The 21,605-nt window shown below is 41.4% G+C and overlaps 2 protein-coding genes across 2 annotated transcripts in view; both read right to left on the bottom strand.

The window, feature by feature from the left end:
• LOC124277726 (vesicular acetylcholine transporter-like) overlaps positions 1 to 21,605 on the bottom strand; it is a 99,777-nt gene that overhangs the window by 4,127 nt on the left and 74,045 nt on the right. The gene's annotated exons all lie outside the window — the stretch shown is intronic.
• The window catches only part of LOC124277725 (choline O-acetyltransferase-like), a 124,425-nt gene that overhangs the window by 84,010 nt on the left and 18,810 nt on the right, over positions 1 to 21,605 (bottom strand). The window lies entirely within an intron of this gene.

Raw genomic sequence — 21,605 nt, 5'->3', positions numbered from 1 at the left:
ATTTGATAAAATACGTTAAAAAGTATTTCGTCTGTTGTACGAAACCTGCTGCATGAGATGCAAAAAAGAACATCGTTAGAGTATTTTAATGCTGACGAATCTGACACTGTCAGCATAATAGATTGAAATACATTTTTGAGAATTCATAACGAAGTTATCGGAAAATTATGACACAGCACACACGTATTTAAAGCGGACCAAGTTAGCTGAAGTGGCGTCTCTGTGTCTGCCTCGGCACAATGATCAACTCTTCTTTATTAATACCAGCTTGGTTATAATCCTAGGTAGCATTATGATCATATTTCAATAAATAGCATAATTTAATGTCATAATCCGATACACATATTTCCCAAGGCAAAGCGTGGGACGCAGGCAGGTGGAGGTGACATGGATTATTTACATTGACACATATAGCTCGTGGCAACACATTTGCACGTGGACCACGTGCTCCACTTTGACCAGTAATCCAAACACTTTATATTGAACTATAACTGATTCAAGATGTGAACTATGGAAGTCACTGTGAGAAAAATATAGGAAAAAAGACAATTGAACTATTGAAGTAAAATGAAGAATCTGACAGTTATCTACCATATATAATTCGTGAAAAAATGTTTTCCTAAACCCTAGACACAGCACATGAGAGAAGGGGTTCAGTTTATACTTTTATACTCACTTGACTTATTGATCACCTTAGGTGGGGGAGAACATCTGACTACATACAGTTTTCCTGGTGACGACATCACCTCCGGGAGTCGGTCACGTCACTCACCTCTTTAGGTATTTATGTGGCTTTTAAATGCCAGTGAAACCTGTCAACTACCTTTTTCATTGGGCATAAATTACATGAAGAATATCCCTGATTGCAAGACATCTGTCAGTTATATTTCTATATGGGTGATCAAAGACTATTCATTGGAATTAATGAAAGGATTTCTTTGACGGTAATGAATCAATTAAGCCCTGCCGACATATCAAAGGACATGGAGAATTCGATTTCTGACGCATGCATTTTTGTTTCACCCTACTCGCATTGATTATACGGAAATTCATCACTGTCGTGGGTGCTAATGCTCCGGAATCGGGAACGACGTTTACCGGATGCCGGAAAACATCATTCGGCTTTGTTCGGTAAATTCCGGACTCGCCGGGTTGAGATTTTTTTCCCTGACAGGAAAAGCAATACATGTAAAACATGGACATGCAAATGAACACCTGTTGATCTACCACCCTTATATAGTGTTCTAGTGAACAGTAGCACATACATTAAAGTATATTATAACGTCACTTTATCATTCTCGATGCATCCCACGGATCGTACTGATTCCCCGTGTATGTGTAAGGGTGAGCCACACAGTATAAAATGCGTACATGCGGTTGTTCTGGATCGCTAGCAAACGGCTGTCAGTAACTGGACTGAGAGTGAAGAGTAAAACACCAACAGAAGAAATTAGATTCGGTACGTTTCATCTTTAAGATATTTCATTCAAGTACACCGTACAAGAGTCTAGTCTATGTATAATGATTTTGGGTTTGTTCAGTTATATATGCCACATCTTCCGTCGTTTCTGAGTAAGAGTGAAATTGATGCTTTATTCAATGTAATCACTGTCTGCATGGTTTGACTTTGTCTGGAAACTCTAGACATGTTTAATATAGGGTTCTCTAAATTTATATTTGTACTCAAACTGAATTTATTGAGCATGAAATGTGTCAAACACAACATTTAGGCTAATATAAAACATTTTGCTTTTGATGAATGTTCATTCCTGTGGAAGCCTGGAGGTGTCTCTTGTATTTACAGGACAAATTGAATTGAATATCTGTTTACACATTTAAGATCAATATGCCTGTTCGACTAGTCAGAATTCTGCCACCAAACATAGTTCTTCGGTTGCGCAAACATTGTCAATATCGAACAAACAGTCTATCAATTTGTCCCTATCGAAGGTTACCGGTAATAGGCTGGCCTTAAGGGCTGAGGAGAGAGGGAGACAGCCTAAGGGGTTAGGCTGTCAGAACAGATCTTCTAGGCGTGGAGAGGGCCGAATTACAACGAATCGAGATTGAAATTCTCGCGTGAACACAAACAAACGAGATTAGTGCACTTGATCAGTGTAAATGGTCACAAGGGAGGTGGTATCACTCCGCGCTGCCTGATTTCCCACTGGGGTGGGGGGCAATTCACGCCAATGCTCGTCCCAACATCCTAGTACATATTTTGCCATTGAATCAGACGAGGTTCACAAATTTCAGTCGCCTATCAGCAATGTGGATCGATGACGGAGCCGTAAAGGGCCCCGTAGGTTGGGGAAGCGCGAATACAGAGCTTTCTAGTCAGTAGTCTTTTCGCGGAGTTTAGCATTTGCTCATGGGGAAAATGTCATTACCACTGCCGAGAAACTCGCGCTTGCAACGATTGATTTGCTACTGCCCTTCATCAAATCTGACGATGCCAATTTCCCAGCCGGGTCCATCAGCAACTGCTGATTACAGACCACTTGTTCCCAGCGCTTTCGCACGTTGAAGAATTTATAAAACTGATCGCAAAAAATTCATATTTTTCTATTTTCATCGGCAAAAACTAGCATAATTATGGTCATTGCAGCTTGTGTGGTTCTGGTTACACCAAGGACTTGGGACGACGTGGCCGTATCCTACATAATGGTGTAGGACCTCTTAAACAAGTATAAGCGATGCTAAATATAAATATCATGATTTCATCACCATCCAAAGTTGATTTGACACTAAGGATGTTTTATTTTTGTTTTAATACATACACATTATCAAACAAAACTTGGAATCGTAGCTATGAATCAATCACAAAAACGTTCTTCTACAAAAACACCGAGGTAGAAGAAAAACGGGTAAGTTTCTTAAAGAGCACCACAAAGTAGAGATTAAAACAAATTATGTGATGGAATCGATAATATCTTAGAGCATTCCGACTGGCATGCATGTTACTGATCTGTAATTAACGTCAGTGATATATTCATTAGAAATGTGACATAAAGCATGACATCCCTCACATTTTGTGATTCAGGTCGTCGTCTGAGTAATACCATATCTATACAAAGCGCCATGATTACATATTACAGGGTATGTCTATCACAAAATCACTTAAAAGACCAGAATTTATAACTCAACAGAAATGTACTCTTTTTCCCAAGTGACTGATCAAACGAACACAGTGAGCACTTCCGGTTGTACGTGATAGGTTAGACAGTTCCACTGATGTTCTCACGATGTTTCCTTGTCGGAGCGTCATGAAAGAGCGTCGGATTTGTTTGTTGCAGACGATGTGAAACTCGCATTTTTTCAAAGCATCAAACTCACATTGTGCACATGCGCGGAATTCCGGTATTTTCAGAACCCAGGGAGTGAAAATCACGAACACTTGTTCTTTTATCTTGGGTAGACTTGTCAGGGGACTTAGATCGAGGGAAATGAAGTTTGTTTTATCTCATTCGATTCATGGCATGAAACCATAGTGTTTCCGCAAAGTTCCGCCATAGATGAAAAAGAATTTAAAGATCTAACACAGGTAATTATCCTTAATTACCCACTGTGTGACAATGATGTCATGTCAAGATAATATTAATGTACTTTGTTTAATAAGCAACTCCCTTGTACAAAGGTCTGAGGAACTTTTGTTGATGTCCATCTTCCATGAGAACTCATTAAGATGAAAATCATGATACAAAGAAATTAATTTAAAATTTCTTTTTCATAAACTGAGAAAGGTTTCATTTCTATTTAGTTTGATAAAGCGAACTGAAATTAAATAAAAACACAGGAGCTGTATGTCTGAGTTGCACAGAACAATCCGATACCACAGCCGAATGTCCTCAAAGAACGTTCTGATCTCATTTCTCTTCCAATGTCTGTCGAGATGTCAGTGTTCTGCCAATGATACTGGACTCATTTCATGCAATTCTTCATACGGATCTCTATTGTGACAGTAGTAAATGAACCCGCGGTATCTGTGTGGGTCATTCGAAATGTTAGGTTTCTTTAATACATCTGTTTACGTAATTTTGATCTCTGTAATAAAGTTCTCTAAAAATCTCATTAAAAGAGACGTGAATGGTTCTGCAAATAGGAAAGATGTAGATATTTTCCTCTGCTACTTTTTGAAACTTTCTGCCGAATTTTGATATTTCGAAAGAAACTTAACAGAATGAGTGAGAGTATGATGAGTACACAATCCTGGTGAACAAACAGCGTGGCAAGCAGCCCTTGAGTGAAGGTCGAGAACAATATGACGTTCACATTCTGGTATTGTTAACATGTAGTTCTGCAGATTGCTGTGTACGCAATACAACGGCAAGCTATTTTCGCATGTAGACTGACACACACAGGATATACATGGTAAATCTCCCACCGAGAAGCTTCAGTGGCAACAGACACACAAGACATTACGAGATTAAGGTAGACACAGTCTCGATATTTCATAATCCTGGCTTTTCTCTGACACAAGCCAGACACTGTGAAAATTGATATTTGGATTCGTGAGAAATAAAGCATACGGAGCCAGTCTAACGAAGCCGCTAACAAGCTATAATGCTATCCATGGTTCTGATTCCAGGCATGGTCGGCCTATTAGCTTGGTGGACGAGTAACCAAGCCGTATTTAGACTAAATGTCACAGGAGTTCTGTTTGGAATTACCTACCCATGTTCGGGATCTCAATAACTAGCTTTGTAAACATAGATAGCTGGTTATTATTCGATTTTCGTATTTGGGACGTAAAATATCGTGCGGTTGGTTACTTTGTCTGATCTCATTGCATGCGATGGTTTCTAATTCGACATCAGTTCGTTTTGAATATTTCATTAAGTTTGTCTAACACCACGCATAGAGAATCATTTCATCTTGCTTGTTCAGCCTAGGGGCCTCCGTTTGATCCAGCCGACACAACTCAGGCACAACAAGTTGTTTACGTTTGCAATAATGCACGGGATTGCTTGAATACTGGATAATTAGCAGACGGTTTGTGTGCATAGATATCAAAATTTGGCAAGTCATTGATGTGATTCCGAACGAAACACATGTTTGTCCCTCTGCAGTTACCAACCGCTCACTTCAAAGTATTTGATCCTATTTACCACCAGCATCCTTATAGTCATCATAATGCAGTTGGTTATTACGTAATTTATAATTGTAAACGTCTCAATATACAGTTTGTTTAATCCATTGTCTCCATGACAAAGCACCGTGGATGACACAGAATATGGTACATCTGACCGGAAAAATAACATCCAATACATCGGTAAATAACACCGGTACAGATTATATGTAATTATACTTACGTATCAAAATGATAAAAGGATCTTGCTATCACTTTGTCTTGACTCGTGCTAGACTGTATTATATCCAAATGAAGCTTTCTATCATTAATATATATCTATATAGTCCTGCAAATGTTCAAGCCCTAGTTTTTGAAACGTACCAGCAGGTAAATGTTGATATTAAATGAGGGCTATAGTACCGTAGCGTAGTAACTTCAGACTCTGCGATACACCTGGTCACGAAGGATGTAAGAAACAAGATATCGTGACGAGCAGTCACTGTTGCGCTGATTAGGGCAGCAACGTAAACGTGTGTGTCTGATGCCGTCTTAATCCAAGGTACATGTTTCATACAAGATAATCTTCTGATTAATTATCTTCTGTTTGCAGTGATAAAGATGATAATAGTTTCCCCTTTGAGAGTCTGAAGACAGTTTGATGTGAGACGAAACGGAACATATTTCTTCACCAAAGATAATGCGTTCAACTTGTGTTTCAAGGCCAGGAGTGTAATACTCTTATAAATCCCTCTGTTGTGGCATGATGGTACGTATGCTGGTAATCAAATAACCAACATAAAAAAGTTGACAAGAATGCCCTATCGAGACCAGACACACGCAATTCAATTCTAGTGCAACTGCTTCTGTCTCAAAACATTATAGGAATTAGTCTTTCAGTCACGGAATGACCCGAGGCGCGACGTGGCGGAAATTGCCGAGGGCACCCGACTGTGAATCTGGAAGAGGCCTGATGCAAAGATTCCAAATGTTGCTCGCCCCAGACAGAATTTCCTCATACATCCCTTTCAATGTTTTACACTAATTGCCAGTAATATTATCTCGAGAAGGTGGAGAATTTATGTAATTGCCTTTGAGGACCCCGACTGAAGTTGGTATATCAATTTATAATGTGTCTCGACATCGATGCCTGGTTGCCTGTGGTCATGTCGATATTTCATGTATATGGCACTATGGGAAACACACACTGAAACCCACTCTGTATTGTGTTAATATCGCCAGAGCTATATCTGGGTTTGGTAAAGGGGCTGAGAGGAAATATCTCTCTATTGTCCGAGAATCCAAATATAACAACATATCAACAGCCACATATCTAACAATGAATATCGAGCAATATCACTGCCAGAATCCTCTGTGACAAGCAGACAAAAGAAATGTGTCATACAAAGATTGAGGCTATTACACAATAAAGTTGACATCAACTGATTTGAACTAAATTTGGGAGTCCTGCGAAACAACACAACTGCACGCTTTTACAGGACCAAAATGAATTACGTAGTTTGACTTGGTTGCGATATTTTTAGGATCGTATCAGACAATCATCTAATAAACGAAGCACGCAGATCAATTTGGCTCGTTACCAGCTGCAATCATTATATCCTTTTACGCGCCCACATCGAGAACGAACCCTATAAAAATCTCCAGAGCCAAACCCACAGTTTTCACCATATGCTTATCGTACGAAGAAAACACTTTCATTAAGTGTTATTAGATTACTGACGTCCGTTCAAACCTTAAGATTATATAGTTTGGTATCTTGGACTGTTTTGGATCCCAAATGGCAGGGGACAAACTAACGACGGTAGTCACGCAATGATTGGTGCTTTATGGTCCAACAGGCATTTATGGAGTTAACCCTAAGTATGTTAACTACCGTGTTGGTATGCTGCTTTCAATGTATCTTGGGGATGTTTGCCCGCTGTGGCAATACACAACCTGTGGTTTGACACTGTTAATAGCGTTCTTCCATGCTATTGGCGTTGTTTATTTGACAGGTGGAAAACACGTGAAAAACAAACATAAAGGGAACAACCTTATAACCCTACAACAGTACATAAAAGGCTCTTAAGGTTTTCTTGCTAAACGTTTGGCAGTTTAGTAAAATGTGGTCGTTTGTAAGGATTTTAAATGACTTCGTTAACCTGTCGAATATACAGGCATGGTAACAACGAAATACAAGTGCAATTCCATAGCTTTGAACCCGTCATGTCAAGTGAATTTGAATCCGCTTTTCATGTTGTTTTGTAATAAACAGGGGGTATGGGTGGCACAGCTGTCGTACGGTGGTGTAATGGTTTTATGAGAATACAGTGGTAATTGGTTTGAATCCCAGATGCGTATTCTTGGTTTTCAGTCCCTCTGTGATGAATTTCAGCATGCGTTAAAAGTCAAGTGCCTGCCATGAAACTGGAATGTCCCCAGCAACTCACTAACTCACTATACAGCAACAAATATAGCCTATATGTTAAACCTATATGGACACATTTTGACAGTTGACACGTGTACCTTTTCATCATGTGTTGGTCATACACTTCAACATGTATATCCCAAATATTTGCGTTTGTCATGTGTATCACGTTTACTGTGCGTTTTACAGGACTTCAGTGCATGCGTTTGTGTGAGCCATTTGGACATCTACCGAGTCAAGGAAATATCTCAACTACAGGTATAATTGTATCGACGCCAGGACCAAAACAAGAAGTAGAAACGGCATCATTAAATACATTCAGCTCTCCATACCAGCGTGTATTGCTGCAGTGACGACGGCGTGCAAGCAGTTCAATAGGTTCCTCCACGTCGTTAGCTCGTTACAGTACAAAGCGTCGTAAATAGCGCCATTACGGTTAAACAACTACACGTACTCTCACGCCCTTAACATGTCTAATCAGTTAACCAATATAAGGGGCACCTACTGGAAGAAAATAGATAAGTCAACATGAAAAATATCGCCACTTTGACATTTACCAACGACAAAACAGAAACCTAGACAATGCCTGGCCATCGGTTCCTGACAATAATAAATCAAGCAATTATTCTCATAGCCGTAAAGGAATACGGCCGAGAACTGGGATCGGGAAGTGTGTAAAGGATACGTTTAGCGCGGGTCAAAAGCGAAGTACTTGACAACTTATTTGTTCGACTTGGTTGCTGTTCAACTTGAACGGAAATGAAGGCTGGCGCCCCCTGGCGGTGCACACGTGCATCTGACACAGGCTGATATACATGTAATGTAATGCTAGTTCATTCTGCGTGGGACAGGTATTCTATGTAGAATAAAAGGTCTTTTGTATTTTAACAGGGGCGATAACAGCTCACGGGCATGTTTATGTCATGTGCACCAAATCCATGACTTTGTAGTGACATTCCAAAAATGGAACAAGCTTTAAAATATACATTTCTAGAAAGAACGAATGGATGGATGTTGTTTTAAGCCACAATCAGCAATATAACAATTCAAATCAGTCTGTGAAACAGGGTCACACAGCCACCGGTTGACTGCATGAGCAATGTGAGCCATTTCACCATTGCACATTGCACAGATCAAGGTGCAAGCATGGAACAAATACAATTTATAAGTTCAAGGGTAAACAACTATCATCTATTTAATTCATAATGTATGAAATGTATAAAATGTTAAAATGTTACTAAAAGCAGTGGGTCATAAGATAAGACTACAACTGATCAATATAATCGATAAATGAAAAGTTATATTTGACTTAAGATGATAGGCAAGTATAGATGCCGTAATTGGGCAAAACGTTGGTATTCAGTCATTGTGCCATAAAACCTCCAGCCAGCCCATTACTGAATCATGTGCATCCATTGACGTGCGTAATTCAATTAGCTGGCAGGATAAATAAGTTTCGTGGAGTTTATTTCAACCGCGCCCTTCATTCAATATCTAATGAGCTCCAAATAAATACCCATCTAAGGGCTTCGTTCTTCACGATAGCGTGGACATACAGACCAATATATGTTTTATATCTGTCTGAATCCATGGCATAGACAGTCAACTACGTCACCGACTACAAAACCAAGAAGATCGGGTATAGACAACGTGTGCATGAAGAATGCCTGCTATCACTGATCGAAACACTTCCATGAAATATATGTCTGCTAGGCTTCAATAAAAAATACAAAGTGTCCTACATGTCGATCATATTGGTAGGTGCAAGGTATGAGGAACTCAACACAATATTTTAAAAATACATGAACCCAAACCATCCCATCAAATGAATTTTTGTTTCCTTCAAATATCCTAGGAGACCAACAGGAGCACAAGATGTGGTGCTTTAAGGCAAAGTGAGCCTTACACAGTGACTAAACACAGTTTACCAATGTCCATTAGAAGGCTGCAGTTGACCATTATCTGTGGTGACTGACGTTGCGAACACGGACTACAACTTGCGGCCACTTACACTGGCCGAACGTTTATTGACAAGCTGTGATCGGAAATTAGCCACGGAAATCCTGGGGTAAGTAAATTGACAAGACAAAGCTAGTGTCATCTACAGAATATTATACAGGAATTATCACGCCTTCACTCAGGGAAACAGCACGGTAACAGTATTCATCTCCCTTCATGTCTTCACGTCGAGATTTTATGTCATCACGTGACACAAGCCTCGCATATACGTTTTTTTTGTCACTAGCCAAACGTGCAACTTGGCTGGTGATAAGGACTACTCGGCTCTGTGGAGCTAAGTTGTAATTTCAAGCAGTTACGTTGTGTGAGCTTGTATATGTTATTAAAAGCAAATATCAGACAGTGGGCACCTAGTAATGGCGTTTTGGAGATCATGAAATTGACATTGTCAGACTGTTCACTCCTTGTATGTCGCAACTATAAGTGTAGCGGTGAACTTTCAAAGAATAATACTAAACATACCTTGTGGACACTGAAGGTAATGTAGTGTTTGATGTACAGTGCCCACAAGCTACTAGAACGAGTGAGGTTTTACGCTTCTCTTAGCAATATCACAACTTTAGACACATGAACCCCGTTTCACAAAGCTATCTTAGCGCTACGACTGTCGTATCTCCTATACTGTAACATAGACTTGCGTCAGTGCGAACGCCAACACCACCAAACTTCTCGTATGCCTGTGCTACTTGTATAAAGTGTAAAGATCATGTAACCACAAGTAAGTAAGTCAGTAAGTACAAGCTCTAAGAATACATGCAGCATGCACTATCATCACCTGGTTGTACCATCTGGCCAATCACACGATATACTGGGTATGTATGGGGTCACCGTTGTGTAGAGCACTATCATCACCTGGTTGAACCATCTGGCTATTCACACGATATACTGGGTATGTATGGGGTCACCGTTGTGTAGAGCACTATCAGCACCTGGTTGTACCATCTGGCTATTCACACGATATACTGGGTATGTATGGGGTCACCGTTGTGTAGAGCACTATCAGCACCTGGTTGAACCATCTGGCTATTCACACGATATACTGGGTATGTATAGGGTCCCCGTTGTGTAGAGCACTATCAGCACCTGGTTGAACCATCTGGCCAATCACACGATATACTGGGTATGTGTGGGGTCCCCGTTGTGTAGAGCACTATCAGCACCTGGTTAAACCATCTGGCCAATCACACGATATACTGGGTATGTGTGGGGTCACCGTTGTGTAGAGCACTATCAGCACCTGGTTAAACCATCTGGCTATTCACACGATATACTGGGTATGTGTGGGGTCCCCGTTGTGTAGAGCACTATCAGCACCTGGTTAAACCATCTGGCTAATCATACGATATACTGGGTATGTATGGGGTCCCTGTTGTGTAGAGCACTATCAGCACCTGGTTGAACCATCTGGCTAATCATACGATGTACTGGGTATGTATAGGGTCACCGCGTGTAGAGCACTATCAGCACCTGGTTGAACCATATGGCCAATCACACGATATACCCCGTTGTGTAGAGCACTATCAGCACCTGGTTGAACCATCTGGCCAATCACACGATATACTGGGTATGTGTGGGGTCCCCGTTGTGTAGAGCACTATCAGCACCTGGTTGTACCATCTGGCTATTCACACGATATACTGGGTATGTGGGGGTCCCCGTTGTGTAGAGCACTATCAGCACCTGGTTGTACCCATCTGGCTATTCACACGATATACTGGGTATGTATGGGGTCACCGTTGTGTAGAGCACTATCATCACCTGGTTGAACCATCTGGCTATTCACACGATATACTGGGTATGTATGGGGTCACCGTTGTGTAGAGCACTATCAGCACCTGGTTGAACCATCTGGCCAATCACACGATATACTGGGTATGTATGGGGTCACCGTTGTGTAGAGCACTATCAGCACCTGGTTGAACCATCTGGCTATTCACACGATATACTGGGTATGTATGGGGTCACCGTTGTGTAGAGAGCACTATCAGCACCTGGTTGTACCATCTGGCTAATCATACGATATACTGTATGTATAGGGTCCCCGTTGTGTAGAGCACTATCATCACCTGGTTGAACCATCTGGCCAATCACACGATATACTGGGTATGTATGGGGTCACCGTTGTGTAGAGCACTATCAGCACCTGGTTGTACCATCTGGCTAATCACACGATATACTGGGTATGTATGGGGTCCCCGTTGTGTAGAGCACTATCAGCACCTGGTTGTACCATCTGGCTAATCACACGATATACTGGGTATGTATGGGGTCACCGTTGTGTAGAACACTATCATCACCTGGTTGTACCATCTGGCCAATCACACGATATACTGGGTATGTATAGGGTCACCGTTGTGTAGAGCACTATCAGCACCTGGTTGTAACCATCTGGCCAATCACACGATATACTGGGTATGTATGGGGTCACCGTTGTGTAGAGCACTATCAGCACCTGGTTGAACCATCTGGCTAATCACACGATATACTGGGTATGTATGGGGTCACCGTTGTGTAGAGCACTATCAGCACCTGGTTGAACCATCTGGCCAATCACACGATATACTGGGTATGTATGGGGTCACCGTTGTGTAGAGCACTATCAGCACCTGGTTGAACCATCTGGCCAATCACACGATATACTGGGTATGTGTGGGGTCACCGTTGTGTAGAGCACTATCAGCACCTGGTTGAACCATCTGGCCAATCACACGATATACTGGGTATGTGTGGGGTCACCGTTGTGTAGAGCACTATCAGCACCTGGTTGAACCATCTGGCCAATGATATACTGAGCACTATCACCTGGTTGTACCATCTGGCCAATCTATACTGGGTATGTTATAGCAGGTCACCGTTGTGTAGAGCACTATCAGCACCTGGTTGAACCATCTGGCTAATCACACGATATACTGGGTATGTATAGGGTCACCGATATCAGCACCTGGTTGAACCATCTGGCCATCACACGTATACTGGGTATGTATAGGGTCACCGTTGTGTAGAGCCGTCAGCACCTGGTTGAACCATCTGGCTAGATGTGTTAAGGGTCACCGTTGTGTAGAGCACTCAGCACCTGGTTGAACCATCTGGCTAATCACACGATATACTGGGTATGTATGGGGTCACCGTTGTGTAGAGCACTATCAGCACCTGGTTGAACCATCTGGCTAATCACACGATATACTGGGTATGTATGGGGTCACCGTTGTGTAGAGCACTATCAGCACCTGGTTAAACCATCTGGCTAATCATACGATATACTGGGTATGTATGGGGTCACCGTTGTGTAGAGCACTATCAGCACCTGGTTAAACCATCTGGCTAATCATACGATATACTGGGTATTTATAGGGTCACCGTTGTGTAGAACACTATTATTACCTGGTTGTACCATCTGGCTAATCATACGATATACTGGGTATTTATAGGGTCACCGTTGTGTAGAGCACTATCATCACCTGGTTGTACCATCTGGCTAATCACACGATATACTGGGTATTTATAGGGTCACCGTTGTGTAGAACACTATTATTACCTGGTTGTACCATCTGGCTAATCATACGATATACTGGGTATTTATAGGGTCACCGTTGTGTAGAACACTATTATTACCTGGTTGTACCATCTGGCTAATCACACGATATACTGGGTATTTATAGGGTCACCGCTGTGTAGAACACTATTATTACCTGGTTAAACCATCTGGCTAATCATACGATATACTGGGTATGTATGGGGTCACCGTTGTGTAGAGCACTATCAGCACCTGGTTGAACCATCTGGCTAATCATACGATATACTGGGTATGTATGGGGTCCCCGTTGTGTAGAGCACTATCAGCACCTGGTTGAACCATCTGGCTAATCACACGATATACTGGGTATTTATAGGTCACCGTTGTGTAAAGCACGTGCACAAAATGACATGACGTCATACAACTAGTGACAGAGGGAGGACAGACACGTGCTCTGTAACCCGGATGTTTAAGCTTGTGCACTGGAACAATGTTACTTACCTTGAGCAATCGCCTAATTATACCACATGACTGGGAGTGGACCAACTACATTAGGTTTACACAATATACAGATACATGTACAAGTAAACTGTGTAGACGTCCTTTAACATCCCTATGTAACATCTGAAATCACCCAAGCCAGCAGGCAATCGATAGAACACAAACACATTTGCTGAAAATCATCGAAATGAGACCGATGTAGTCCTTCTTGTGAAACAACAGAAAATGTAATAGAGAATATTGAAGACAGAATAGTACATCCTTAATGATTAATTCCTGTTTGAGAAAATTCAGTTCACGTTAAATCCTATGTCACAGTCTAGAAGGCAATAGTTGAGTCTGCGAACTGTACAGAACTTCACGCTTTCGTTGTGTGCAATTCTATACAACATCAAACGTCTTCATTGTCAGAGGAATCGATCTAATGTTCGAGACTGCATGGTGCAAACTGATGTACCAACACTGTGGCGTCAGGTTTATTTGAAACCTAAATAGAACTAACTTAGTTGGCATTCAGTGACTTACAGTAGTGGATATAGTGTTATTTTAATGAAAACCCTTACTATGAACAACTGATGACATGTATGAACTTTCTGATGAAAGTAGCAGAAAGGTGTTTGTTGAAGTTACACTAATGCTATATGTCACTGTTAATCTGACACTCTGCAACCTATGAATATATCCGTTAATGAAGATCATACGCGCTATAGAGTGTGTGACCTTAATGTATAGCGAAGGTGAAGATGATCAACTGGGACCAGTTATTCAGTGATTCGTGATTACTCGATGGGAACATTTGCACATAGATGCCGAGTAAACTAGGTTTCATAGGAAGGTTTTATCAAATCTTATTCCTCATCACATCTAAGTGTTATTGCTCCCATCATCAAACACAATCATGTACCGTAGTCGCTGACATGGAACCAAAGCGTCACACGAACACATCCTCCTTGTCTCACAGCCACCCGTTTTCTTGAAGCTTAAATTACAACTTGAACTCCAACTCACACTGAGCAATACTGCACTGCAGCTGAATTCAGAAACTCAAACGTCATATACTTAGCATAATTATAACTAAGTAATTTAAAGTGGGATGCAAATGTCGAGGACCCTTCTTATAGATTTGACATTGGTATATTCAAAGTAAGTAATCTCATAATTCCGATGTATTGAAGATTGGAACTCATAACGTTATATCACATGGTGGGCAATTAGTGTCGTGTTCCCACACCACAGGCATGTACAAGAGGAACTACGACAGTCAGTGGCACAAAGTGGCAGAAAATCAAATTCTCGTGCCCAATCTCCGAGTAAGGCGAGTATCTTGGGGCTAGACACTTGGTCTGGCACCTGATCGCTTGTTACAACAATCAGATGTGGCATCAGCATAGGATATTGATCTTCAGGGGGCCCGAGAAGGACGCCAGGGGTGGTAGCCTTTGATTCATCAAATACTTGGCTTTGGCTTTTGTAACTAAAGTAGTAGAAGTTCAACTGGCTTTGAAGAGTTCACACAAAGCGCTGAGAAATGATATTGTGATGAATTCATTGCTCACGACTCGCCAACTGTGGTTTGTGAAAACGTGATCCATGTATGCATATAAATATGAGTTCAGATCATATATAAACACTAAACACAGGGGAGGAACATAACACAGAACTGATGTATTGACAGCAACCGTGCACCAGGGAAACCCATACAGGAAACATTAAACAGTACTTGGGAATCTCGGAATGGTTGGAGAGCAATCAAATATATTGAATGAACGGCCCTCCTAGCCCATATTACTAGTCTTGATACCACGCTTTATGACAGAGGTCGAGGGTTCCAACAATAAAAATACACGATCTTGTAAATATCCTGAGAACTGCCAAAGTCAAGCATAATAAAAAAAATAAGCTAAAACACCATCGTTAGAAGCTTTGAAATTTACTGAAGATGAACTTCATTTGATGTTAAAAATAGAACACTAATAACGTTGTGAATTCTAACCTTACCATGTGTACGTAACTTGGTGTTTTATAGACTCCAGGAGATGGTTTAATGTTTCTCTCTTTCTTTGATGTTGTCTATTTATTAATCTGAAACTGGATTAATTTGATAAAATGAAACCTGCCGACAAAACGTCTCCTACCATTAATGATGTACAAAACAAATATAATTAAATGAAGGAAAACTGCGAAATGTTATGATAAGCAGTTGATGTGATTCTCCGTGCACAAAACACATCAGACAAAACAGTCTGTGACATCCGCACTAACCTGAACGTGCTGTAAACTGGTGCATTCACTGGACAAAAGAGAAAGTTCACATAAAAAGAAATATATTTCCATTCACGTTTGGACTAAGCAAACAGAACTTACGTAGGTACGAACGTAATTCAACAGGTACAAAATGTAATGACACCTCATTGTTTCAGGATTTGTTTTGTAGCAATAATTACAACTAAATACAAGGAAACGTCGCCTATATTCGTTGGTGATGCTCTGGTTCAAACGTATGTTTTCAGGCGAAATAGGAGAACTAAGAACTAAACCAAAAATATAACATATATACTCTTCTGTGGACAGATTTCATTGTCCTCTGTTCATTTGGAATATCATATACGGTACCACAACAAAAGGACGCTATTTTCAGACCACTTTGTGTAGATGAATACATTGGCATTGTGCGTGGGAGCAGTAAACAGGCCATCCTCTCTCTCTACAGGGTTTGCATTTGGGTCAACCTTCATTAAACTCAAATTACCCGCCATTGCGTTCCATCAGTCAAACTGATAGACTTTTAGTGTAAAGGACCAATGAGAATGCGAGTTACAAATAAGCATCGGTGTTGGGCTGGCGATATACAACATAGCTGCGAGAAATGTAACATTGGAATACTGACTGACATGCAGATAGCATCCGTGAAAAGTGTCTAAGGGTTAAAACTGCTGTGGCAAGTCCCATTTCCCCCTTTCCCTTGTCCTTATCTGGACGTTTGATTGGTTGGTAAAATGTCAATGAGTATCATGGGCGGGTTATTTGAGACGGTGAGAACCACAGAAAGGCTACACAGGAGAGACCATTTAACCAAGATGATGTAAGCAGGGTCAGGTATATATGCCAACTTGTAGTGACATCTACAAAGTCGTACTTCTGCTGCTGGTTACAACACTTTCTATAACGACTTTGAAATGCCCAGATAACGATATGACAATATGATAATGGCTGACATGCTCCATGAAGGACGTATCATAATACACCTTAACCGCAGTTTTCTACATTTATTAGTTTATCATGATGCTAGCGAATACGTTGATGTAAGGAAGCAGACATTTCAGTCAACAAATGGTTTCAGTCAACAAATCCGGAAAAGAGTATTACATTGTTACTGTGACATTAACACTTTCACACACGGTATTCCTAAAGAATCACGTGGCATAGTTACAAAAGGAACAATAGGTCTTGCCCAAAAGTCGAAGGAGCTCAGTAAATAGGTAACAGGCAATAAGCCAAACGTTATTCCTATATCGAGATTTTCTTGGTAACACATTAATAGGGATGTGTTAACGTTATGTTTATTGGGAAATCACATTCGTTTCCAGGAGCGGTTTCGGTTTTCTCTTAGTGTCACATGCAATGTATGGGGGACTGGTATTATTCTAGGCCAACATGTGTTGCAGACGACTTGATTACCAATCACATGCGTGAAACGTCCAGAAGCTGGCTGGAGGGCAGAAGTGTATCGTTTGGTTTGGCTTGGTTTGTTTGTTATTGTTTTGTTTAGCCGCATTCGGCAATATTTTAGCATTATGATGGCAATCTGTAAATAATCAAGTCTGGACCAGATAATCATAAACATTGATCTACACAATATGGATCTAATCGGATGCACCAGATGTCGAAAAATGAAGTCCAACAGCGACAAGAAAAAGTTCAACAATAATGACAACCGCATCATCGTTGACGTTTCCTAGCGACCATTACAACAAATGACAGTCACATTCATATTGCCGGGATCGAGCGACCAGGCAAAATGACAACAACAATTAGGGTGCTGTCTCATGGCAACCAGGGCGGATAATGACATTCTCACTATTGTTTTGTAGCAAAGCGACCAGACTGGATAATGACATCCTTACGATATATAGTTGCTGTAACAAAGCGACCAGACTGGGTAATGACATCCTTACGATAGATGCTGTAACAAAGCGACCAGACTGGATAATGACATCCTTACGATAGTTGCTGTAACAAAGCGACCAGACTGGATAATGACATCCTTACGATAGTTGCTGTAACAAAGCGACCAGACTGGATAATGACATCCTTACGATAGTTGCTGTAACAAAGCGACCAGACCGGATAATGACATCCTTACGATAGTTGCTGTAACAAAGCGACCAGACTGGATAATGACATCCTTACGATAGTTGCTGTAACAAAGCGACCAGACTGGATAATGACATCCTTACGATAGTTGCTGTAACAAAGCGACCAGACTGGATAATGACATCCTTACGATAGTTGCTGTAACAAAGCGACCAGACTGGATAATGACATCCTTACGATAGTTGCTGTAACAAAGCGACCAGACTGGATAATGACATCCTTACGATAGTTGCTGTAACAAAGCGACCAGACTGGGATAATGACATCCTTACGATAGTTGCTGTAACAAAGCGACCAGACTGGATAATGACATCCTTACGATAGTTGCTGTAACAAAGCGACCAGACTGGATAATGACATCCTTACGATAGTTGCTGTAACAAAGCGACCAGACTGGATAATGACATCCTTACGATAGTTGCTGTAACAAAGCGACCAGACCGGATAATGACATCCTTACGATAGTTGCTGTAACAAAGCGACCGTAGACTGGATAATGACATCCCCACGATAGATGCGACCAGACAGACTGGATAATGACATCCTTACGATAGTTGCTGTAACAAAGCGACCAGACCGGATAATGACATCCTTACGATAGTTGCTGTAACAAAGCGACCAGACTGGATAATGACATCCTTACGATAGTTGCTGTAACAAAGCGACCAGACTGGATAATGACATCCTTACGATAGTTGCTGCAAAGCGACCAGACTGGATAATGACATCACGATAGATGCTGTAGAAAGCGACCAGACTGGATAATGATCCTTACGATAGTTGCTGTAACAAAGCGACCAGACTGGATAATGACATCCTTACGATAGTTGCTGTAACAAAGCGACCAGACTGGATAATGACATCCTTACGATAGATGCTGTAACAAAGCGACCAGACTGGATAATGACATCCTTACGATAGTTGCTGTAACAAAGCGACCAGACTGGATAATGACATCCTTACGATAGTTGCTGTAACAAAGCGACCAGACCGGATAATGACATCCTTACGATAGTTGCTGTAACAAAGCGACCAGACTGATAATGACATCCTTACGATAGATGCTGCAACAAAGCGACCAGACTGGATAATGACATCCTTACGATAGTTGCTGTAACAAAGCGACCAGACTGGATAATGACATCCTTACGATAGTTGCTGTAACAAAGCGACCAGACTGGATAATGACATCCTTTACGATAGATGCTGTAACAAAGCGACCAGACTGGATAATGACATCCTTACGATAGTTGCTGCAACAAAGCGACCAGACTGGATAATGACATCCTTACGATAGATGCTGTAACAAAGCGACCAGACTGGATAATGACATCCTTACGATAGTTGCTGTAACAAAGCGACCAGACCGGATAATGACATCCTTACGATAGTTGCTGTAACAAAGCGACCAGACTGGATAATGACATCCTTACGATAGATGCTGTAACAAAGCGACCAGACTGATAATGACATCCTTACGATAGTTGCTGCAACAAAGCGACCAGACCGGATAATGACATCCTTACGATAGTTGCTGTAACAAAGCGACCAGACCGGATAATGACATCCTTACGATAGATGCTGTAACAAAGCGACCAGACTGGACATCCTTACGATAAACAAAGCGACCAGACCGGATAATGACATCCTTACATCCTTACGATAGATGCTGTAACAAAGCGACCAGACTGGATAATGACATCCCACGATAGTTGCTGTAACAAAGCGACCAGACTGATAATGACATCCTTACGATAGTTGCTGTAACAAAGCGACCAGACTGGATAATGACATCCTTACGATAGATGCTGTAACAAAGCGACCAGACTGATAATGACATCCTTACGATAGTTGCTGTAACAAAGCGACCAGACCGGATAATGACATCCTTACGATAGTGCTGTAACAAAGCGACCAGACTGGATAATGACATTCTTACGATAGTTGCTGTAACAAAGCGACCAGACCGGATAATGACATCCTTACGATAGTTGCTGTAACAAAGTTTACCAGACCGGATAATGACATCCCACGATAGTTGCTGCAACAAAGCGACCAGACTGATAATGACATCCTTACGATAGTTGCTGTAACAAAGCGACCAGACTGATAATGACATCCTTACGATAGTTGCTGTAACAAAGCGACCAGACTGGATAATGACATCCTTACGATAGTTGCTGTAACAAAGCGACCAGACCGGATAATGACATCCTTACGATAGATGCTGTAACAAAGCGACCAGACCGGATAATGACATCCTTACGATAGTTGCTGTAACAAAGCGACCAGACCGGATAATGACATCCTTACGATAGTTGCTGTAACAAAGCGACCAGACCGGATAATGACATCCTTACTATTGATGCTGTACCAAAGCGACCAGACCGAGTTATGACAACTGTAATCACGTTGCTGCAAAAGAGCAATCAGACCAAGAGTTATGTAGCTGTGACATAGCGCCGAAAAAAAACACCTTGTCTAGAGTTGTTGTGACGTAGCCCGAATAATAACACCTTGTCTAGAGTTGTTGTGACGTAGCCCGAATAATAACATCTTGTCTAGAGTTGTTGTGACGTAGCCCGAATAATAACATCCTGTCTAGAGTTGCTGTGACGTAGCCCGAATAATAACATCCTGTCTTGAGTTGCTGGGACGTAGCCCCAATAATAACATCCTGTCTAGAGTTGTTGTGACGTAGCCCCAATAATAACATCCTGTCTAGAGTTGTTGTGTCGTAGCCCCAATAATAACATCCTGTCTTGAGTTGCTGTGACGTAGCCCCAATAATAACATCCTGTGTAGAGTTGTTGTGTCGTAGCCCCAATAATAACATCTTGTCTAGAGTTGCTGTGACGTAGCCCGAATAATAACATCCTGTCTAGAGTTGTTGTGACGTAGCCCGAATAATAACATCATGTCTAGAGTTGCTGTGACGTAGCCCCAATAATAACACCCTGTCTTGAGTTGCTGTGACGTAGCCCGAATAATAACATCCTGTCTAGAGTTGCTGTGACGTAGCCCCAATAATAACATCCTGTCTAGAGTTGTTGTGTCGTAGCCCCAATAATAACATCCTGTCTAGAGTTGTTGTGTCGTAGCCCCAATAATAACATCCTGTCTTGAGTTGCTGTGACGTAGCCCCAATAATAACATCCTGTGTAGAGTCGTTGTGTCGTAGCCCCAATAATAACATCTTGTCTAGAGTTGCTGTGACGTAGCCCGAATAATAACATCCTGTCTAGAGTTGTTGTGACGTAGCCCGAATAATAACATCCTGTGTAGAGTTGCTGTGACGTAGCCCCAATAATAACACCATGTTTTGAGTTGCTGTGACGTAGCCCGAATAATAACATCCTGTCTAGAGTTGCTGTGACGTAGCCCCAATAATAACATCTGGTCTAGAGTTGTTGTGTCGTAGCCCCAATAATAACATCCTGTCTAGAGTTGTTGTGTCGTAGCCCCAATAATAACATCCTGTCTTGAGTTGCTGTGACGTAGCCCCAATAATAACATCCTGTGTAGAGTCGTTGTGTCGTAGCCCCAATAATAACATCTTGTCTAGAGTTGCTGTGACGTAGCCCCAATAATAACATCCTGTCTAGAGTTGTTGTGACGTAGCCCGAATAATAACATCCTGTCTAGAGTTGCTGTGACGTAGCCCGAATAATAACACCCTGTCTTGAGTTGCTGTGACGTAG

The sequence above is a fragment of the Haliotis rubra genome, unplaced genomic scaffold (assembly GCF_003918875.1).
Source record: "Haliotis rubra isolate DU_JTF1 unplaced genomic scaffold, ASM391887v1 Scf226, whole genome shotgun sequence".
NCBI classification, from domain to species: domain Eukaryota; kingdom Metazoa; phylum Mollusca; class Gastropoda; order Lepetellida; family Haliotidae; genus Haliotis; species Haliotis rubra.
This window is presented reverse-complemented; position numbering and strand designations above follow the sequence as displayed.